Source organism: Carcharodon carcharias, chromosome 5 (assembly GCF_017639515.1).
Source record: "Carcharodon carcharias isolate sCarCar2 chromosome 5, sCarCar2.pri, whole genome shotgun sequence".
Lineage (NCBI taxonomy): Eukaryota > Metazoa > Chordata > Chondrichthyes > Lamniformes > Lamnidae > Carcharodon > Carcharodon carcharias.
In genome coordinates, this window is record NC_054471.1 from 173,126,957 (window position 1) to 173,143,584 (window position 16,628).

Below are 16,628 nucleotides of genomic sequence, written 5' to 3' on the forward strand. Positions count from 1 at the left end.
CTGTCAACTACCATGGGTGGAAAACCTCGGGTAAGGAAGAAGGAGGACATGTCAGAAGAACTGTTTTTGAACGTAGCATCATCACATCAGATGCGACAGAGACGAAGGAACTGAGAGAATGGGATGGAATCTTTACAGGAAGCGGGGTGTGAGGAGCTGTAGTCGAGGTAGCTGTGGGAGTCGGTAGGCTTGTAATGGATATTGGTGGACAGTCTATCACCAGAAATTGAGACAGAGAGGTCAAGGAAGGGAAGGGAAGTGTCAGAGATGGACCGTGTGAAAATGAAGAAGGAGTGGAGATTGGAAGCAAAATTAATAAATTTTTCCAAGTCCTGATGAGAGCATGAAGCAGCACCGAAGTAATCATCAATGTACCGGAGAAAGAATTGTGGGAGGGGGCCGGAGTAGGACTGGAACAAGGGATGTTCCACATACCCCATAAAGAGACAGGCGTAGCTGGGGCCCATGCGGTTACCCATAGCCACACCTTTTTATTTGGAAGAAGTGAGAGGAGTTAAAGGAGAAACTGTTCAGTGTGAGAACAAGTTCAGCCAGACGGAGGAGAGTAGTAATAAAAACAAAAAAACTGCGGATGCTAGAAATCCAAAACAAAAACAGAATTACCTGGAAAAACTCAGCAGGTCTGGCAGCAGCGGCGGAGAAGAAAAGAGTTGACGTTTCGAGTCCTCATGACCCTTCGACAGAACTTAAGTGAGTCCGAGAAAGGGGTGAAATTTAAGCTGGTTTAAGGTGTGTTGGGGGGGTGGGGGTGGGGGGGGGGGCGGGTGGGCATGGTTTGGGTGGGGGGAGAGAGAGAGAAGTGGAGGGGGTTGGTGTGGTTGTAGGGACAAACAAGCAGTAATAGAAGCAGATCATCAAAAGATGTCACAAACAACAGAACAAAAGAGTGCCCTACCATCCATTCTTAATTAGCACATTCGTTTGGATAATATCACCAACTTTAACACCTATGTGTTCTTTTGTTCTGTTGTTTGTGACATCTTTTGATGATCTGCTTCTATTACTGCTTATTTGTCCCTACAACCACACCAACCCCCTCCACTTCTCTCTCTCTCCCCCCACCCAAACCCCCTGCAACACACCTTAAACCAGCTTATATTTCACCCCTTTCTCAGACTCACTTAAGTTCTGTCGAAGGGTCATGAGGACTCGAAACGTCAACTCTTTTCTTCTCCACCGATGCTGCCAGACCTGTTGAGTTTTTCCAGGTAATTCGGAGGAGAGTAGTGGTGGATGGGGATTGTTCAGGCCTCTGTTTGAGGAAGAAGCAGAGAGTGAACCGGATGGGTTTTTATAACAATCGACAAAGGTTTCATGGCCATCATTAGACTTTTAATTCCAGATTTTTATTGAATTCTAATTCCATAATCTGCTGTGGTGGGATTCAAACCGAGGTCCCAAGAGAATTGCCCTTGATTACTAATCCAGCAACAATACCATTATGCCATCACCTCCTCTAACCACCATTGCATTTAGCCTAGTAGAGAGTTGTGAGTCATGCTAATGACTTGTCTTTGTAAAGGAAAGAATTTTATTATGCAAACAACGTAGATCACAATCTGTTGAATATAAAGCATTGGAAGAAATGGAATGTTTCATGAGCAATTTGGCTTAGAGGGAAGATGTCACTACAGATTATATATAGCCTGGAGGCGAAATTAGACCAAGTAGCACCCATTTTTGAGGTGAGACCCCTTAAGTGTTCTGAAGGGAAGTGCACTGGATGCCATATTGGTAAAGGGGTTAGTGTCGGTACCTGAGCTGGTAGCTGGACTGTGAAATCATGTGATGGTGTTTCTTTATCATTACTCTCTTCTGCTCTTCCTACACCATCTGGGGAGGTTGCAGTTTTTGGATATCTGAAAGTAAAAAGGGATGGGTGTTTTGGTGAGGGTCAAGGAGAAAGTAAGTAGTGGATGCTTATACCAACAGCAATGTCTCAGTCAGATTTTGGCATTAGGGAGAAGAGGGATGAGAAGAGAAGGTAGCCAGATATCCTCAACTTCAATGACTTCAGCCCCAGTGATGGTCACAGCCTTATCAATGGCCCTTCACATAATTGTCAGCACCGTCTCCTCCTTGGGGGCTAGCACATACGGATGCACCTCTCCCCCTTCAGTTAATTCCTATTTCCTCCATTGTGAGCCACCTTCTCCTTTAAGAGAGAGGGAAGTGAGTCAATGAGCATTGTGCAATCTTTTTGGGTGATGTGGTTGTCACGGTCGAATACCTGGCAATGCGTGCAAGCTGTGAGATGGAGGTGTGAGGGTTGCAGCAGTGCTAAATATGTGAGGGTGTGGTGAAGCACATGAAAGTTAGGTATGAGTCATGATTGACAAAGATTGCTGGTAGGTGAGTGATGGGTGTGTGGTGCATTTTGCAGTAGCTGAGACTAATAAGTTGGATGTGGCACTTGAAGATGAATTTACTAACGTTGAGCATTCTTGTGAGCTCTTTAAACTTTACATGGCAATGCATCCAGGTCCTTGGAGCTATACACCTGGCATTAACCTCCATGGTTGTCTCTTGTCACTGCCTTCTGGCCAGGTGCCTGGAGGGCCTCCTGTTCCCACCACACCCCCTCCTACGGAGGATATAAAACATCTCTCCTTCTTTCCAACTTTTAAGTTAGATCCCCAGTGCAGGGTCCTTGGTGCCCCCCTCTCCTATAGTCAGCCTCTCTCCACAGTCAGATTCAAATTTTTAATGACTTCTAGCTGCTAGATATTTTTTAATCATTCATGTGATAGGACATTGCTACAAGGCCAGCATTATTACTCATCCCAAATTATCCCTGAGAAGGTGATGGTGAAGTTGAACCATTGCAATCACTACACAGTGTTATTAGGGAAGGAAATCCAATATTTTGGCCCAAAAATGAAGAAGTAAAAGCCATAAATTACAAAGCCAGGGCAGTATCTGACTTGGAGTGAACTTGGAGGTGATGGTGTTCCTGTGCACCGGCTGCCTTTGTTCTTCTAAATTGTAGAGGTTGTGTATTTCGCAGGTGCTCCTGAAGAAGCCTTGGTGAGTTGCTGCAGTGCAACTTGTAGTTACTGTGCTACAGTCTGCTGGTGGTGGAAGGGATGAATGGTTATGGTCTGGATGGGATACCAATCAAGCAGGCTGCTTTTTCCTGAATGGTGTCCAAGCTCTTGAGTATTGTTGGAGCTGAACTCATTCAGGTAATTGGAGGGTATTCCATTACACTGCTGATGTGTGCCTTGTAGATGGTGGACAGGCTTTGGGGAATCAGGAGGTGAGTTACTCACCACAGAATACCCGGCCCTTGATCTGCTCTTGTAGCCACAGTATATATGTGGCTGGTCCAGTTATGTTTCTGGTCAGTGATAACCCTCAAGCATGTGATGATAGTGCTTTTGAATGTCATGGGGAGGTGGTAGATTTGCTGGAGATGGTCATTACCTCACTCTTGTTTGAAGCAAATGTTACTTGCCACTAATCAACCCAAGTCTAAATGCTGTTCAGGTCTAGCTGCGTATGGGCACGGAGTGCTTCATTATCTGAAGAGTCGTGATTGGAACTGAAGATTGTGCAATTAGTGAAAATCCCCACTTCTGACCTTATGATGGAGAGAAGGTCATTGATGGAGCAGCTGAAGATTGTTGGGCCTCGGACACTGCCCTGAGGAACCCCTGCAGCAATAACCTCAGGAGAGTACTCCCTTTGATTTCCCATTGACTTTAATTTTATTAGTGCACCTTGATACCACACTTGGTCAAATGCTGCCTTGATGCCAAGGGCAGTCACTCACCTCACACAATGCACGTTGCCTTTAAAAGGTGCAGGTTAGCTTAAAGTAATGCTTGCCACTCAGGCTATTGGGCTCCCTGCTGATGTGTGCAACCAATGAACAGTGCAGAGAGTACTTGGCTGCATGCAGTAATCATAATACTGAGAAGGCAGCATGAAGTTGGCATGCTCCTACATTACATTGACTAAGTTAACCACTCCTGTACCCTTCTCAGGGTTAAGTTTAATGCCCATATGTCTGTGAAATCAGATGGCTTAATCGGTGAAATGCGACTTTCTTGTCCCATTTTTGATACTTGGTCAACAGAGGCTGAGTACCACTCTTGCCTCTTATAACAGAAAGTTGTGGTTTCAAGCCCAAATCTAGAGACTTGAGTATGTAATCTAGATTGACACTTCAGTGCAGGACTCTAGGAGCCTTGTATTTTTGCTGAGATGTTAAACAAAGATGTGATTGGTCTCTCAAATGAACATAAATACGCCATAGTCCTATTTGAAGTGGATCTGGTGGATCTTCTGATGTCCTTGCTAATATTTATTCCTCAATGCTCTTCTCATTATCTCATTGCTGTTTGTGGGATCTTACTGTGATCTACATGAATGACCAACCTATAGACGGTGTCACATGCCGTTTTATATATGCTGATGACTTATGTGTCACTGCCCAAAGCACTGATTTTAACACCGCAGAGAAAATGCTTTCTGAGGCCTTGGAGGAACTAACATCCTACTATGAAGAAAACCACCTTCGCGCAAACCCATCAAAGACGCAAGTTTGTGCATTCCACCTCAGAAACCGTGAAGACAAACGCCAGCTTAAATAACCTGGTGTGGAGCAACACTGACGCATTGCGAGCACCCTATCTACTTAGGAGTCACCCTTGACAGATGCCTCACCTTCAAGAACCACATCGAAAAGACAAAGGCAAAAGTGAGCGCACGAAACAACACCCTGAATAAGCTCGCTAACACAAAATGGGGAGCAAGCTTGAAAACATTGTGAACCAGTGCACTTGCTCTTTGCTATTCCACTGCCGAATATGCCTGCCCTGCATGGGAAAGATCTACTCATGCTAAGAGGATGGATGCCATTCTGAATGCAAGCTGCCGACTTATTACAGGTTGTTTAAATCCAACAAACACCAACAGCCTATATATCCTGGCAGGTATCACTCCCCCGATATAAGAAGAATGGTAGCCAGCAAGAAAGAGCGACTCTGTCAAACATCAGATGAGAGGCACCCTTTACATGGTCATACACCTACACCCAGCCACCTAAAGTCAAGGAAGAGTTTCATGAACAGTGTTGTTCCATTACAATCAACTCCATCTGAAGCCCGCATTGCCTTGTGGAAAGACCGGCTCGCCAGTCTCGAACAACCCCCAGCGATGGAAATTCTACCAGATGAAAGCCCCAGGAGCTAATTGCAACTGGGCAACCTGGAAGTGCCTTAACAGATTTAGGACTGGTGTAGGTCGTTCAAAGGTGTCACTAAGCAAATGGGGATATACAATCTGCCCAACAACTTGTGAATGTGGAACTGAGCCACAGACTATGCAACATCTCCTGCAATGTCTATCGCTAGAGGAAACCTGCTCTGTTGCAGATCTTGCCAAATTCAACAACAAGGCGCAAAAATGTGACCAGTTCTGGCTGGGCCATGTATAGACTGTCCGTGGACACGATAAGAAGACTGTGGGTAAATTGAATGCTGAAATTTCTAGCATGACAGCAACGACTATATTTCAAAGCACTTTATTGGCTGTGAAGGGCTTTGGGACATCCAGTAGCCATAAAAGACACAATAAAAAGTAAGTTGATTATTTCTCTCGTTCGGCCCACACTGGGAAGAGCAAGGTTTTGTATTGCAGCAATTGTGCCGGGCTGTAGGGAGAGGGCGCGAGCGTTCTTTACAGGGCGAATCACACAGCTCCAGGCACAAGCATCAAATCTCCCAGTATGTAAAACTATGAAACCGAACATGAACATTAACTCCTGCGAGACGGATTCAGGATTTTTAACATTTATTTACACAGATTTTCAGCGCAGAGCGAGATTCTTTGGCATATAGTAATACATTGCAAGAAGCAACGCCATCCAGCAGGTAGAAAAGCCGAAATTATAATTTGTCTTGCGCTTTGCATACTAGGTTAAGTAGATTGTTAAAACGTGTCGGTATAATGAAAGGTATAGGGTCAAAAGACTCACAAGTGAGGAAGTGCCAGCAAGCCGCCACCTCCCCCTTCCTAACAATGCCCTTTTCCATTTGCTCTCTTTCGGGAGCTACGTCGGCTCTACCACGTGTCTTGCGGGGGTTCTCGGCAGTGCGTTTGGATTTGTTTTAAAGGAGTTTGGCAGCGTCGGGCCGTGCGATTGTGAGGGTGTTTTGCATCGCTCCCTGCTTGGTATTTTCCAAGCAAAAGAATAACCTGAGACAAACCAGATTGGAACAAGGCGGAGATTTGTGCCCCCCAGAATAAGCTGCTGCATTTTCCCATTTTGAGTTTTGCGGTAAGATTTTGTGTTTTATTTTGTTTCATCTGCTCTATTTGTGTAAAGTTTCTGACGGTGCAAACCACTTAGACAAAAAAAGTAAAGCATTAATTTGGACCGGTTAGCTTGTCTGTGTGGCAAAGGTTTCATTGTGGGGTTCAGGGTTGAAACGTTATTTGTCTAAAGGTTATTTCTGTTAAATCCGAAATATATAAGCGTACCAGGGAAGAAAAGCCTGCGAGATGGGTGATTCACAGTTTGGAAGTGATGAGTTGATGAGGCACTTAGTGGTGCATCTACCCTCCTCCTTGAATGAATAAAATAACGTCGAAATTGGGAACATTTTCATCTCGGATTCTCTTCTCGGTAACTCTCCTGATATCTCTTGAATTAAATAACTTTTCTACATCCTGCCTGAAGCTGTGGGACTTCACTTTGCAAGCTAAAATACTCGGAGTCTAGTACTTTTTCACCAATTTAAAGGAATAAATCCCATAACATGGAAACTTATTTGTTTGGTACATTGAGTTTCCGAGTTATTTTTTGCTTATTAAAGTTTATACTGACTGAAATGTTGTTAGTCATTCTAATCCATAATTTGTGAATAAAAATTGTCACATATTAATGACCAACACATCAGCAATGGACATAATATTTCGCAATGCACAAAAGTTGCAAGTGATTGTTTTGAGGAAGATTGTGGAGAAAATAAAGCTCTCTATTGGCATTGTTTCTGCTGATTTCTAGCAAACTGGAGAATTTCGAGCAAACTTTTGGAGCGAAGCACCTTCAGGCGTTGGTTTATTTTACAACAAAACGCAACGTCTGAAGCACGAATCCCCTAATAAATTCTTGCAGAACCTGCAGTATCATTTCTAGACCGATTTTGCAACATGTTTCTTCCACGTGTTTGGTTTTGCCAAACTCGCCCATTTTCCGGAATGGTGATTAACATTCTGAGAAGCACTGCTTTTGTCCTCCTTGTGGTATACTTGAATTTTATGGTGACATGGAAGAAGATATTGACCGCTAATGCTCTGATGAATATTTTGGAGGATTCCGTCACTACAGTAATTTGACTGCATTACGTAGCTAGCCGGTATGGTCTGAGGAATGTTGACTGGTGCAATTGAACTTTAGTTAGCACCTTTTTAAATGTATAATCTTAAAATTAAAACTATTGTTGAGCAGGTTGCAAGCGTTTTCTTTAGTATAAACCAATTATATAAATTAAAATATATTTTCTTCTTTTATTCTTTAAATATTTTGAGCAAACAGTGCCACCTTCTGCAGACACTCAGAAAGTTGTTATAAACAGTTCAGCCTAAACAAGTGGGTTTAAACCATATCAATTTACAGCACGATATCGAACACTTTGTCTCAGTCTTTATTAGCTGTTTGCTAGAGAAATGTTACCGCACTGCCCACCCACCTACAACTCAATCTTGTTTTGCTTTAGATATGCATTCACTTTTCCCTTGAAAGATGGAATGATCTCGACTTCAGTTGCTCCCTATGCAGTGCATTTCCTGCTCCAACAGCTATCTAAAGAGACAATTTTTCTCAACTCTGTTCACTCTTAGTGACAATTTTAAATTGATGACCTTTTGTCAGACCCCCTGGCAGAGGAAATAGCCTTTCCCTATTCATCATCAAAACTCTCATTTTAAAAACATCTTAAATCTCATTTTCGCCTTCTTTGCTCCATTTGAAATAACCCCAGTATCTCAAGTTGTCGAACAAGTATTAGAAAACAAGTTTTCACTTTTTCCCATGAAGAACATTTTTGAAGTGCATATGCTATTTTGATGGATTCTTTGATCCAAATAATTCCTACTCAGATTTTTTTTCAATACATATCAAAGTGAAGCAAAAGTGTGTAAGATATTTATAAGAGATGATACAATGTAAACATGCCTGTGACATGGTATTTGTCACTTGATACTTAGCATTGTACCATAGCAACAATGAATATTGATTATTATACTGCTTTATATTTGTGCTAAATGCCCACATTTAATATTTTTGTTGAAAATAAATAAATTACTATTTGGGATAATGCTTGGTTATTGGCACTTGGTTGCCCATGTAAAAATATTAACATCAGGTTTTATCTTTGATAGACTAGGAATTCATGCTTTTTATATATGTTAAATGTGAACTTTAAATACTATTTTCAATTATTTAGATATTTTTGCAGCTTTTCTTGCCAATGTTTTCCACTCCCTTCTCTGGTGAAAGTATTGACTTCTCTGGTGAAAATATTGACTTCTTACTGGAATATGTTTCCCTAGTGTCATTTGACTTCTGGCATCTCACCCAAGTGTTCATTAGCTCTGTGAGTCTTGATGAGTGTCCACAGCTATTCAACTATGGAGAGACATCACAACTGAGCCTCTGCCTGTCCTCCTCCAAAGCTGATCTACGGTAGAGTCTGCCATTAAGTCATCAGAGTAAACTAAATTCACTGAGAATCCTGGCATTGCCAATTTGAAACAATTTTACTCAGTATAGCCGTTGTGAAGCAAAGCTGGGAGCTTGCTTCTGAATTATTTGTTTGTTGGATCATTTTGAAAAATGATAGTTAATGTTCGTGCAATTAATAAAAGCATCTGAAAATTTGACATCACTAGAAGGAACATACTCAACATAAATTTTGTCGTAAGTTTTGAGCTAAAGAGTGCATTTTTTTGAACGCTTAAATATCCTCAATGATAAGATTGCATTGGAACATATTGGGTGCCACTTTGGACATTGAAAATGCAGTTTTGAAATTCTTGCTTGTTATAAATTCCTCAGTGAATGATCAATTAGTAATGGGATTGTAGATGTTGTACTGAATGAAACAGACCACCATATCCTAGGTTCATACAATGGCCTTTTTTGAATTATTTGATGTCAGCTGAGGTAGTAGTCGAAGACTATAGTTGGCATCATTGTCACTGGGTTAGGGAGGAAAAGAATTCAGTCTCAATTTTTTTTTCTTTTTGTTGCATTGTAGCACAGTGGATTGGCAATCCACATTGGACTAATAATCCAGAGGCCTAGACTAAGTATCTGGAGTCATGAGGTCCAATTCTACCATGCCAGCAGGGGAATTTAAACTCAGTTATTGAAATAAGCATGGACTAAAAAGTCAGTATCAGAAATGGTGACCTTGAAGCTACCAGATTGTCAGAAAAATCTAACTGGTTCACTAATGCATTTTTAGGGAAGAAAATCTACTGATTTACCTGGTTTATATGTGACTTCAGACTCTTAGGAATGCAGTTGACTCTTAACTCTCTTTGAGGTGGCCTGGAAAGCCACTCAGTTGTTACGAAGGTGGTTCACCATTACCTTCTCTAGGATAATTAAGGATGGGCAATAAATGCTGATCTTGCCAGGGACGCCTACATTCTGTGAATGAATAAAAAAGAAGCAATTGTGTCAATACTGGAAAACAACAGCCTGAGTTTAAAATTTCCTTGAAGTGCAGCAATCTCGCCAGTCTAATTAAGATCAAGCGCAAAATTAAGAATGTTGTACAGAAACCTAGTTTCCAAAAAAAAGCTATTGTTTTTACTGACATGGATGTTCATGTTCTAAGTCCTGTTGGAAGAACAAGCTGGATCCTTGGATCATTTATTACAACTGTCTTTCTAGTGATGTTATCATGTCTCATTGGAAAATACCAAACAATTTGTCTATTTATAACAGAAAACAAAGCCAAACCAGCAAATGCAGATGAATATCCCTTCTCTCATGCACTTTGGAGTTACTAGAAAAAGCACTGAATGAGAAACTGTGCCAATATCTCAGTCGTAACTTCAGCCTGGGCAATAGTTAGGCCCCAAAGCAAGTAAACTGTTGAAACAAAAAGTTCATCAAATTGTCCAGAAATGAAGCTCACTTAACTTAGAATAGTAGCCAATTACACTTTATTGAGCTTTATGGATAGGCTGCAATGTTTCACTTTATAGAGAAGCTTCCTTCTGAAGCCGTAATTGTTGAGATTTTAACAGGTTGCAAATATGTATGGGAAGATGATCTTTGTTTTATAACTCCAACAGGGAAGGTCATTTCGTCTCATTTTGTATCTGCATTTTATTGATGACTTGGTGCATGTCGTCACAAATACCATTGCTTTCTTCGCTGATGCTACCACTTTGACACAAAGGTTAACTGTGCTGAAAGAAAAGTCTGCACAGAATTACTGTCAGTTCAGAGAAGATTAAATCAATGTGGGCAATTTTATGAATGTGGCTGTGATTTTTTTGATAAGGATTCCTAATTATCAGGGTTCTTTCTCTGTGAATCAGACTTTTGTAGCTTAAGATTAATCATTGCTTGCTGGAATGTCCATTAAAATCAATGAAATCTATGACTTTCCCATTGTCTGCCCACTATAGTTTCTGTCGTTTGGAATTTAGAGATATCTTTGGGTTATAATGAACAGGAGACCATGAGATGGGGGAAGAAAGCACAACTGCTCTGGATGGTAATATTCCCGGTGGTAATGTAATTACCAAGTAATCTTGTATCCTTGCGCTTTAGTTTGATTTTACAGTGTCTTTACTGTTACTCACTATTAGGATCATTTTTTGTGATTTTAGTCATTGTTACAGCTATCTGTAACCTTACCACTAGTTATTACCAAGATTGCAATTACAATGTGGAATTTTACTGAAGTCCTTTTGCATTGGTAATTATTACTTTCCATTTTATATCTCTTCTGTTGTCCAGGAAATCATCACAGTAGCCTTTGTTTATCAATTGAAAGGTCTCCTTTTTATTACTCCAGATGTTCTTCCCAAATGGAGTGCTCTTCCCATATGAAGGAAGGAAATTGCCAAATTAAGATTGTTACTCCTTGGATATGTTAAAATAAATATACTGTTCATAAAGGAATGGGTGTGTAACTTGCATGAATAAATGGTCTTAAACATGTCATCACAGTTTTCTACCCTAAGAAATGGGCAATGTCTCTATGCAAAAACAATGAAGGCTAGAGTGATATTATTGTGTCAAGCATTGATGAAGTAATGTTCTGTACCATGTGTTTGTAGCTACAACTTCCAACCTAGCAATCATATCTTGGCCTTGCAGTTGTTGTGTACCATTATCTTAGTGGCATTGAGAGGACACCATTGCCTGCTTGTTCAAGGAAGGGGTAGGAAAACCAAAAGGAGGAAGAAAATAAATGACCGTCAGTGTTCTGAGTAATTTTTTTTTAGTAGATGCATCATAACGTTAAGTATTTGCAGCTTTGACATTTATTTGAAATTCAGTCTAATGTTCTTGTTGCATTTGTAAATTAAAATTGTGTTCATATGACTTCTTAGCTACTTCCTCTTCAATGTATTTTGGTTTAATATTTTCTTTTATGTATTTGCTTCTTAAGCTAGTTGATTGCTTTGAAGTTACAGTAGTTTCTAGGCACATTAACCTTGCAATGACTTGAGTTGACTTTACTCCCACTTAATCTGCTGTTTCCTTCAGCCTCTCTTGTTTATACTTCAGTTGTTTCCACTGTGAGAATCGTGTGTCATGGTTGAATATGCAGTTCAATCCCAATGTTCATTTACTACATATGTAAATGTCCTTGGCCTTCATCTTGAGTTGATCCAAGAACCCATGAATGTGATTTTGGCACCATACCAATCAAGTTAATTTGTGGATCAAAGTTGAAAATGTCAGAAAAGTGAGACAACAATGTGTTATCATACTCTATCATCTCAAACAAATAGACCCAGATTTCACTGTCAGCAGCGAAGTGATGGCACACACTATTGACCTCCTAGAAAGTTCTAGCGATCTCTGTGATTTGATTTCCCCCTTCCCGAGGTCACTTGGAATCTGGTGCCAAGTCAAAGGCATCTCCAGGCGTCTGGCAACAGTGATATCATCAAGCATAGTAAACCAATCACAGTGAAGTATTCTTGCAGACTTGTAAACCAGGATGTAAAATGCCCTGATTATCCTTCAATTTTAATTACATTTTACGGAATATAAAATAAGATGGGATAAAGATGGGAGCTATATCTCATGATTTATTTTGCATAAAGGAGAACTTTGACATTGCAAAAATATAAAATTAGTTTTACAGGACCAGAGAGGGTTACAGCAATAATTATGTACACAGCTCAAAAACACAGTTAAACTGCATTGATCAAAGTGTAACTTTTTCAAGAGTTTTTACAGTTTTTATAGCATAATAGAAGTTCTCACCAGTACAATGATTTCTACCTGATTGCAGTCTAGGGGGAGTTCAACAGCGCAACCTATGGGGAAGCCTTGAATCACTAACAGCAAATTTTGGATTTCCATGTTTAACTAAGGATGTGCAGACTCTAGAAACTTGCTAGTTTCAGAGGAATAATGAGTTAGTGGATGTTTAATAATGCTGACAGCACAAGTTCAGTCCCTGTACCAGATGAGGTAGCTCTTGGGGCCAGCCCCATTGTGATACCATGGCATTATTGAACCATGATTAGTAACCCTCGGGCAACCAAGGACGCCACATGAGGAGAGGGAATGACTACAGTAGTGTTTGAATGATTTTAGAATTGGGTTCAACATCAATAGAAAATTGTAACCTCAGCTATACCAATGAAACTGTGTAAATTGTAGTCACTAAAGAAAGCTTACAATATTGATGGAATACAAGTGCAAAGAAAAGCAATCAGGATCTTGATGAAAAATGCCCCAAAGATTTATCTGAGCAAAGAATGTGGAAATAATAATCAATAAAACAGTTTACTCAGAACCAAGGATAACCATTGAAAATGAGCTGTTGGTTAGAATTGTAAAAATTGGAAATTTAATTCTTAAGTGGAGACTGACAGTACATGAGTTATGATATTGCAAGATAGCGTGCTAAGGCCAATTCCTTCTTGAAATACTTTGCCAAAAGAAAAATAACTTTTGTAATTCAAAAACATGAAAAGCGAAGACTTTTGGTGATTTTTTTTTGGTCTCTTTGGCTTAGAATAATAAGCCCGAGCCTTAAAGATTTCTACTTCTGAAATGACCACAGTAGAGTCATAAAACTGACCAAAATAGAGTTCGCAGAATCTCCAGGGTGCCTATGCATCTTTACTAAAAATCCTTTCATGGAACCTGGTCTTGGTGAACATGAGGTGCCTAATTTTAACACATCCATTTGCACAAAGTTAAAATCATGCCCGAGGACTTTAACCCCCTAAATGTTCAAAATACTGTGAAGTGGAACCCATTAACAAGCTTGCCTATGAAATAGAGGTGAGTGCAAAATCTCAATAAGTCTTGTACTCACCCCCTTCCATGTTGGCTGACAAGATTGATGAATACTATAACTGCTGATCTGGCTTCAAAGTCAATTTAACTTCATTCTCAAAATACTTGTGTAACCTGTGCTAGTATCAGCAGAAGTGCTGATGGAAGTGCTCTCTGTTGCCTGCAGGCTACTTCCCAACAACTCCCCTTGCAATATTTTTAGTCTACTCCTGGTATCTGTCCATTCTTAGTGCCCTGAGACTTTTTACCATTAAACCCAAGCCTCCCTGTTATATTCTGCCTGCCCCAAGTTATTTGCAATTTTTTTCAAAATATTTTGGCTGCAATCATATTCACAAACTGTTCCTTTTTATTTATTACAAATTTAATATACAAAAAGTAAATTCACTGATTTTTGATGTGTGTGTCTTCTTCCCAACTTCAAAAGGTTGCACATTCCTGTTCTAGTGTTGTTAACATGTGAGGAAAAGATTGGAAATCTTACATTCTTGCTCTGAATAATGCAGTCTGTAGTTTAGGAGAAGATATAGTGGTCTCTGACACATATCATTCACACTCAGACCTCTGCTAATGTTCTGAATCAGCTGATTTTTAGAGAGATTAATACTGAAGCTATGTTGCATCGCACCACCTTGGTAAATTTGGGAACTCACAGAATTTACATCTGAAAATTTACTTTTACCGCAAAGATAAAAGTGAAATATTTAGATAATTGACTACAACTTTCATTTATGCAGATAAATACTGAAAACAACCCCAGTTTTATTTCCCGCTTCATACTGACTCATTCTAAGATCTCAGTAGCACCACATTTTCATCCTTCCTTTCATGCCCAGTAAAGGTATGTCATATTATGAACTTTCAATCAGTACTTTTGAAACTTGGACATAAAAAGCTGTTAAGATGGCTGCCACTAATCATCTGACTTTTGGCATTTGAACTACAGACATAGGTGAGGTTACCTCACTGCCATCTGTGGAATTCACACATTTTATTGTTTAAGAATGGGTCAGCACCTAAAGTCTATGGAGTTTCCAGACTGCTTGTCTCCATGTTTCATGCTGGACAAAATGAAAAATCAAAACTCAATCCAATCTCAAAAAATGGCCACTATCCATTTTCTTTCCATCGTATCACGTTGGCCTCCCCCATTCAAACCAGACTCGGTGGGCCTCAGAAGTTTAATCCAGTGGTCATATGATTGAAACTTGGTTCAAGAACCAAGAGCCAAGAATCAAGAACTCTTATTACCCAGGACCCAGGAGATCCATCAGGACCATCAGGCATTAGCCACTCTGAGAACCAGACTCTGAAATTGGCTGCAAGTCCTCAAACAACCAAAATACTTAACCTATTCTAGTTTCAAAGTTCACCTGAGAATCAACCTCCTAGATATTCAACTACAAGAAACCTGATAAGCTTCTATGAACCCTTCACTTTACAAGACCCTCACTTCAACTTTATATCATTGAATCCATTCAAGAACCCACAAGCCTGCCATGTAGGAGACTGGAAATCATAGAACAAGGACTGAAGTAACTAATCTGCAAAAGTGCATTATCTTTATCTGTATTCAACCATTTTGTGTGTGCATGTGCATGCATGACACTAAGTGCGATGTTATATTAATTTGGGGTAAGTGGGTGAGAATAAATAACCATCTTTATTTTAAACTCTCAAACACTTGCTGCTGAATTATTTAATGGGAATACACACTCCAACGATAAGAAAAGCGACACCTCTTTCCATACAAAACATGCTGATTGGTGCAGTAAGAGAGCAAATAAATTCTGTTTGTGACAATCACAATGATTTGTAATAGCTACATATCAAACAGAGGAAAAAAATCAGCATTTATTACTGAATTTGCTTAAGAACTTTGAATTTGAAAGGGTACTTTTTGATGGAAGCACAGTAGCACAATATATAGGAGAACCAATATGCAATGCAATGTAATAAAGAGATGGGTTCAAGCCTGGAAATTACTGAGTTATGAATGAGTATGAATTGTTAATGTGCTCATTATCAAATTCTTCTTGATAGTGTTTTGAGAGCAGTGTTCTCCATTAGATGACCTGCAGCTTTGCAGATGATACTAAGATCTGTATGATTGGTGGAGGATGCTTGACTATTTCAGGCAGATCTTAATATGATGGGAAATTGGGTTCATAAATGGCAAATGATGTTTAACTTGTACTAGTGCAGTGTATTGTATGTGGACAGGGTGTGTCTTCAACATTCAAACACCCTTTAGAAAAAAACATAAAAAGAAGACGGCATAAAAAAAGAGATCAGTGTTCCGGTGCATACTTCTCCAGTGATGTATGACCAATGCTGTGAAGTGATAACTAGAGCAAATGTGGTGTTGGGGTGCCTTCACCTAACAATTGATTTTAAGACGAGGCTTACTATTCTGTCCTTGTATAAGCCTTGGTCAGATCCAGATTTGGAACACTGTGACCAGTTTTGGTCTCCTCACATGGTCATTGATAGTAAGACTTTGGAAAAGCTGTAGAGGATGGTCACTATACTAATTCGAAGTATAAATCATCTTAGTTATCAAGATAGGCTAAAAGAGTTGGCACTCTATGCTTTAGAGAAATGTAGACTTAGAAGTGATCAGATTGATCACTATTAATCAGATAATGAAGGGGATAGATTGCGTTCCAGTTGACTGTTTGTTTCAGTGAAATAAGTTGGGAAGGAACAGAGGTTTAATTGTATAAGGCAAGATACAGATTAAATTTCAGGATGTGCTCATTCCAAGAGAATAGTGAACCTCTGGAACAGGCTGCCGGCTTGTGCTGTGGACATCAACTCCCTGAGTTTCTTCAAAGAGAGCTGGAGCTATTTCTATTTGGGGTGGACATTACTGTTTTAAAAAAGGTAGGTGATACTTCAGGGAATTTGGGGCCAAAGTAAATAGCAGAGAGTGCCTCTTGATGTAAATGCATTTAGTGTTTGCGAATATTACTGTCATACCTTTCAGACTGTTGTATATATATTTTTTGGCCTAAGGCAAATCAGTGGGACTGGATAACGGTGAGGACACTGCTTACCAGCTTGCAACAGAGCCAAACTC

General features: G+C 39.9%; 1 protein-coding gene across 1 annotated transcript in view; it reads left to right on the forward strand.

The window, feature by feature from the left end:
- The first annotated feature begins 5,975 nt into the window (after positions 1-5,975).
- Positions 5,976-16,628, forward strand: part of greb1 (growth regulating estrogen receptor binding 1) — a 342,458-nt gene continuing 331,805 nt past the window's right edge. The window contains exons 1-2 of the mRNA XM_041187420.1: positions 5,976-6,307; positions 10,681-10,769. The gene's annotated coding sequence lies outside the window, so the exon portion shown is untranslated. The remainder of the gene's footprint in view (positions 6,308-10,680; positions 10,770-16,628) is intronic.